Here is a 6,908-nt window from a genome sequence, read left to right as displayed (position 1 = left end):
AAAGCACCAAGAGACTGGAACAATTTGCCCGTTGTCCTAACCCCGGGTTTACACGGTAGCCGACAGCAGCACGTTACTGCAGCAGCACGTCTTGCTCGCGTAAGCTGCTGCTTGGCCCTTCCCACGAGACGCGAAGCAGCAGGGGAGCAGCTGTCACCGACAGAGCACGAAGTCACACGAGTGACTTCGTCAGTAAACACAGCAACAAGCAGGAGAAAACTACAACATGGTTTGTGTTTTATGTTCTGTCCGTTTTATAATCGCCAATACGGACCTGAAAAACAAAGGAGACCGCTAGCTAGGTGGTAACTTCTCACGGGGACGCACAGTTAGTAACCTTTTTTAAAAGTAAAGCAACCGGAAGGCAGTACGATCTTTATTCTGAAAATCTCGGTAGCTTCTCTCCATTTCCGCGTCAAATTTCCTGTCTTTCCTTCCCCAAAAATGTCGAACTTGACCCGTTTCAGAGGCGTCGCGCGTAGAAAATAGAACCAGCGCGTAGCCGCGACATGCTGCTCCTGAGACGCGGCTGACTCGCGCTGCTGACGGCTGCTGACAGCTCCAGTGGAAAAGGTTCTGTTGACCACAGCGGTTCCTATCAGCAGCTATGACGTGCTGCTGCAGTAACGTGCTGCTGACGGCTCCCGTGGAAAGCCGGGGTAAGAATCATCACTACAATTCATCAGTTTAAAATCTCTTTGTATGAATATTTAATTCAATTCAATTTAATTCAATTTTATTTATATAGCGCCAAATCACGACAACAGTCGTCTCAAGGCACTTCATGTAATAAACATTCCAATCCAGGTCAGTTCATAAAGCCAATCAGAAATAATGTTTCCTATATAAGGAACCCAGCAAATTGCATCAAGTCACTGACTAGTGTCAGTGACTTTATAGCAATCCTCATACTAAGCAAGCATTTAGCGACAGTGCAGAGGAAAACTCCCTTTTAACAGGAAGAAACCTCCAGAGGATCCTGGCCCAGTATAAGCAGCCACTCACCATGACTCACTGGGGATCGAGAAGACAGAGCAGACACACACACACACACACAGACACACACACACACACACACACACTTAATACCCAGCTATAATTGTTTTTGATTTAGATTTAGATTGTTCACTTGTTCACTTCTTTCTTTTGTGTTTATCTTTTATTCAATATTTTTATTTTCATTGTTATTAATATACATTTTTTCATGTATTTTTTTTTTAATTTTTATTATTTTAATTATTACTTTTGTGGTTTCAATGTGTGGCGTTGAAATACTGCTTGCTATCTTGTTTTACTATTTGTTTGATTTGTATAGAGGTGTCATGTTCTGAGGCATGTGTCTAACCCAAGACATGCAGAATCAACCACAAACACAGAATGATAGAAAAAATAAGATTTATTTTGGACAAACGATAACTAAATGCGCACAGGGAATTCCAGTGGTCAGGAGCTGGGATCACAGCATCTGGGAGGCAAGGGAGAGCAGAGTCAGGTGAGTCCTGGGGAGTAAGTCACTACCGGATGTTATGGTTGCAGAGACTTACTGAGTGAATGGGGATAGAAGGCAGTGGGGGAAGTCATGAGCCAGGGTAGATCCAGAGGTCCAGGGATGGAGAGGGAGAACGGTGAGAGAGCGGGTCGGTCTGGAGGGATGGAGGAACGTGGCAGAGAGATCCAAGAGTCATATGGAGTAGTTAGGGAGTATCCAGAAATGCAGAGACCTGAGGCAGGTGAGCAAATGCACACAGTCACACGAGATTCAAAACACACAAATACCAAAAAACTTAAGGGCGAGTCGAAGGGCTGGAAACTGCCAAACAGTGACAATCATCTGGCGTCGAGTTGCTTGCTTTTGAAGGAACCCAGCAGCTTAGACGCCGCATAGGCGTGTTGCTGCCTTCGCAACATCACACGCCTACCCAATATATTCTGTTATATGTGCCCACAGTGCACAAGTAGTTCATCAATAGCTGCACGTTGTTGTTCTTCATGGAGCCCTTCGCCGCCTGATCCGCCTCATCATTTCCACCCACTCCCACATGGGCGGGAACCCAAATGAACCCCAAAACACTGCCCTGTTCTGCAGTGCACAGACCAACTGGTGTACCGAGATCAGCAGATCCAGCCTAGAGCCCGATCTCAAACCCGCCAGCGCTCTCAACGCTGCTGCCGAGTAGGAACACGACCACACTCATTGGCCCACGTTCCCCCACCCACCTCAAGGCGCACAGCATAGCCACCTCCTCCGACATGAGCACCGAACTGTGGTCATGCAACCAGCCACCAAACACGTGCCCCATGCTAGGAACCACAAATCCCGTTGCAGCCCTGCCACTCTCAGGGTCCCTAGAGCCATCCGTGTATATCGACACATACGAGGACCACCCTGTCTTCAAGAACTTTTCTACCACCTCTGCCTAACCTCTTTCCCTGCCCTGCCCCAAGAGAGTCATATCCACCTCTGGGTCGAGCAACTGCCATGGCGGAACATCCGACCCAACCAAATGGGAAACCACTGGCCAGCCCAGGAGACCCAACCTACCCGCATGTCCCCTGAGCATTTCCAAAAAGCCTCCCTGCCCTTTCTGGCCACCAAACTCCCACTGTTCCTCCAGCAAACCCAACGCCACAGCCACATCCCCCATGCCCCGTAAACTCATCAGGTATCGTAGCCCCAGCTTGACCCGACGATACTCCAGAGGCATTTCTCCTACCTCCACCTGAAGCGCCGGCACAGATGTCGTACAAAACACCCCGCTACATACTCTCAATGCAGCTGCCTGCACCACATCCAGCCTCGGCAAGGTTGAGGGGGCTGCAGAGCCATACACAAAGCATCCATAATCCAGGACAGAGCACACCACACCTCTGTAAACCATCAGCAGGGTGGACCTATTTGCTCCCCAGTTCGTCCCAGCCAAACACCGCATGACGTTCAGCACCTTAACGCACCTGCTCACCAGATTCATCACATGAACCCTCCATGTCAACCGTTCATCCATCCACATACCCAGATACTTATACGAGGTCACCCTCTCCAGTGTCCATGATCCCAACCTCAGCCCCTCCTCCAGTGACGACCTCCTGAGACCAAACATCATGTACCGTGTTTTAGTATCAGACAGCTTAACACTCCAACACCTTGCCCGCCTCTCAACCCCGTGCAGATTGTCCTGCATCTTACGAAACACGTGGCACGTTCTGCCCCTTCCCCAAAAGGTTCTATCATCAGCATACAAGGATCTACCCATTCCGACACTCAACAAGCCAAACATACCATTAATTAAAACATTAAAAAGAACCAGACTGATGAAACTACCCTGAGGGACCCCATTCTCCACGACCACAGACCTAGACAGGGATGACCCCACTCTCACCTGCATCATCCTGTCACTCAGGAAGTTCCCAATCCACCTCAGCATTCTACCCCTCACCCCAGCCCCGTGACAGGCCTTTAACAGACCCTCTCACCACATCATGTCATACGCCTTTTCTATATCCAAGAACACCACCACCACCACCTCCTTATTGGACAGGGCCTTCCGCACATCCAAGTCCAAAGGCATGACAGCATCCATCGTTGAGCGTCCGAACCGAAAGCCACTCTGATAAGTACCCAGCACCTTCCAGTAAATGAACCAATCTATTGGTCACCATACACTCCATCACCTTGCACAGGACCCCGGATCTCCTGGAGGCTTCCTTGGTTTCAAAAAAGGAAGAACCACTGTTTCCACTCAGCAGGTGGCTTCCCCGACCCCAACACCAAATTCATCAATGCCAGCAGCTCCTCCACAAAAAGCCCCCCTGCATGTTGCAGCAGTGGGTAACCTAGACCATCCCGCCACGGACAAGTGTCCCTGCCTTTCCCAATTGCCCGTTCCAACTCCCCCAAGCTAAAAAATAGGTTGTAAGCGCCGTCCTCCACCCCGTCACCCCGTAAGTTGATCACTTCACCTGCCAACACAGTCTCCTGACACGCACAGTCTGCCAAGGTTACATTAGACGAGCTATGGACCCCCTGAAAATGAGACACCAGCAAATATGCCTTTTCCTCGTCTCTTACTGCCGTCACATTCCCACCACTAAGTACAGGAATCCTCTGCTGCACCAGAGCCCCCGTCATTCGACGCACCATTTGCCACAGCGTCCCCACGGTCGTCCGTGTCCCCATTCGGGCACAGAAAACCCTCCATCCCAACCTTTTCACCATCCTAATCACCCTCCGTGCCACCGCCCTCAATATCTGATAATCCAAAACATAGCAGTCAACAGGGTGCTTCTTCAGACGCCGAAATGCCCGGTTCCAGTCCCGGATAGCCTCATCACAGGCCTCCGTCCACCACGGAACCGTTGTTCTTCTTGGCGGAACTCGTTTCCTGGGGACATGAACCTCTGCCACCAACCTCAACATGCCCGAGAGGGCTGCACACCTGGCATCCACATCCCCACCATCCCCCAGCTGGCACACTCCATCCTCCAAAAGTGACAAAAACCGGGGCCAATCAGCCCTCCCATAATTAAAACCCATCACCAAAGCCATGGGGTTATCAACCAGCCCTCTCCCATACCAACTCAATACCAGGGAGTGTCATTCCTTGGTCAAAGAAAATGGTTAAATAGAGCGTGACACGTAAGGTAAAGTTATATTTTATAAGTATAAGTTTCTCCCAGGCAACCAGGGTGGGACCAAGGCATCAAGGCACTGAGAAACACCCAGGAAGTTTTCACAATCTCCGTCAGAGTGGATGTAGGTGAAGCAGAAGAGAAAATACTGATGATGGTGTTAAACACCACCTTGAGATTCCCTTTGCTCTGGGACACCAGGTTGGAGAAATAGGCAACCCTTGCGTCTGACTGCATTCTAATACAGGCCTGGGCCTTTATTTACTCAAGCGCATCCTGGTTCAGGCCTTTATTGGAAGGAGGCCAGAATTAGAGGCAGGCCTCAATTTCATCCAGAGCAAAACAAACTACCAGTAGAATGAATAAAAACAAAATTGTATGTCTATTTGAACCTATAAAACTCTAGGATCATTTATTGAAAATGTACAGTTAACATAGAACATTTACAACAAACACCGTTGTTTCAGGCTAAATCCCAGTATGGTAACAAAAACGTAGCAAACATGCCGGTAGTGCATTGTAAACACTTGGTGATAATTAGGTTATTGATTCACAACAAAAGGCAACAGGCACATGTCTGCTCCGAAGTTGAACCGTTCGTGTCTCATTTGGTTTGAAGTTAAAAAAGTTATAATAATCCTCCAACTGTTAAATCCTCATCCTCATCATCCATGTTAACAAAGTAGCTTTACCTTCAGCGGCTAGCGGTAATACCCATGTGGATGGTGGCAAGTAGGAATAAAAAACTCCAACACATCAGTTTTCCTTTTCTGACAGCCCCCAGCTCTTTCCCCTCAGCTCCTTAACAAACGTCTCTGCCGCTGCCACCCACTGTGACGCTCATCCATCCTTCTGCCAACAATTGGAGGGAAAGTGGGCCGTCCCTTTATTAACTTCCCCACTGATTACACATTGGTGTCACCTGTGGACACACAGTCTAACACTACGCTGCTCCATGTTACCACACTGAGCTAACTGCTAAAAACATTAGCATTCTACAAGCTATTTGCAGTGAGGACGCGTGAAAACACTTTCAAAATGTTTACCTGCTGTTTTTGTAGCTGCATTTCTACGCTGTTCAATAAAACACCATGAGAAACCTTTAGCAAACCCTTACCTGTGATGAAATAATCACTGCATACCATAGCCTTTTCTGTTCCGTTAATGCTCGTCTTGCAGCCAGAGATTATGATCCACTGTTCCGTCTTCATTCAGTGAGTTTCAGTAAGTCCTTTGTGGAGCACTGCTTTCAGGACACGAAACAAAAAAAAAAAAAAAAAAAAAAAGGTTTATGGGCATTTTTACACCTAGTGAACAAAGTAAATAAAGCCTGTGGTTTTGAAAAGCCAAGTGGTCACGCAGGATGTGCCGCGTCGCTGAGCGCTTCTTGCAAAGTCGCGCGATAGTCACAACATCACACGGGACTTGAGAACAGAAAGCGGGAAGTGACTCTATTGTTTATATGTGATTATACTTGCCGTTGTGTTTTGTGAGACTATAATTTATTAACAGTGGGTAAGTACATTATTTATGAAAATATTTTAAGATCAATAGTACTTTAAAGTTATCAAAACTGCGACTGGGCTTGTGCCGTAAAACCGGCTTCTATTATAGACCGGCCTTTATTTACCCCCGCTGACAGCGAGACCGGCTAATGTAGGAGACCCGGACGGTAATGGATTACAGGTCAATATTAGAGGATTTATGGTAGTTAAAGGATGTCAGAAGATCCTTAGATGCAGCAGATGGAGGTGGAGACGGGTTTTCTTCCACAAGCGCTCAATCGTTTTCCACTGGTCATTAAAGCTGCAAATAATAATAATAAAAGAAAACTTAAATATGTTGTGGTTTTTCCTGAAGAGTCAAACTGATCTCGTTTACATCAAATGACAGTTTACAGTGTTTCCCAACCCTGGTCCTCAGGGCACACTGTGCTGCATATTTTCCATGTCTCTGCTTCAGCACTCCTGATTTACATCGCCTCCTCAGGAGGGCATCAAGGGCTGCAGATGCCTGTTAATCACTCATTCGTTTGAAGCATGTGTGTGGCAGCAGGGAAACACTGGTGTTTAAAGGGGTAACATGCAGTGTGCCTTGAAGGCCAGGGTTGGGAAACACTGGACTATCAGATACAAAAACAGAGCAAAAGTACACAAAACTTTCAAAATTTTGTCTAGATTAGGTGTCAAAAATACTATTTTACTCACAGTTTTTGTGTTCCATGATCTGTTCCATCACGTTAGGACTTCTCCTTCATTCTCAAAATGATTGATTATTCATAG

This window comes from Nothobranchius furzeri, chromosome 1 (assembly GCF_043380555.1).
Source record: "Nothobranchius furzeri strain GRZ-AD chromosome 1, NfurGRZ-RIMD1, whole genome shotgun sequence".
Classification (NCBI taxonomy): Eukaryota; Metazoa; Chordata; class Actinopteri; order Cyprinodontiformes; family Nothobranchiidae; genus Nothobranchius; species Nothobranchius furzeri.
The sequence above is the reverse complement of the archived record's forward strand: the minus strand, read 5'-3'. Positions refer to the sequence as shown.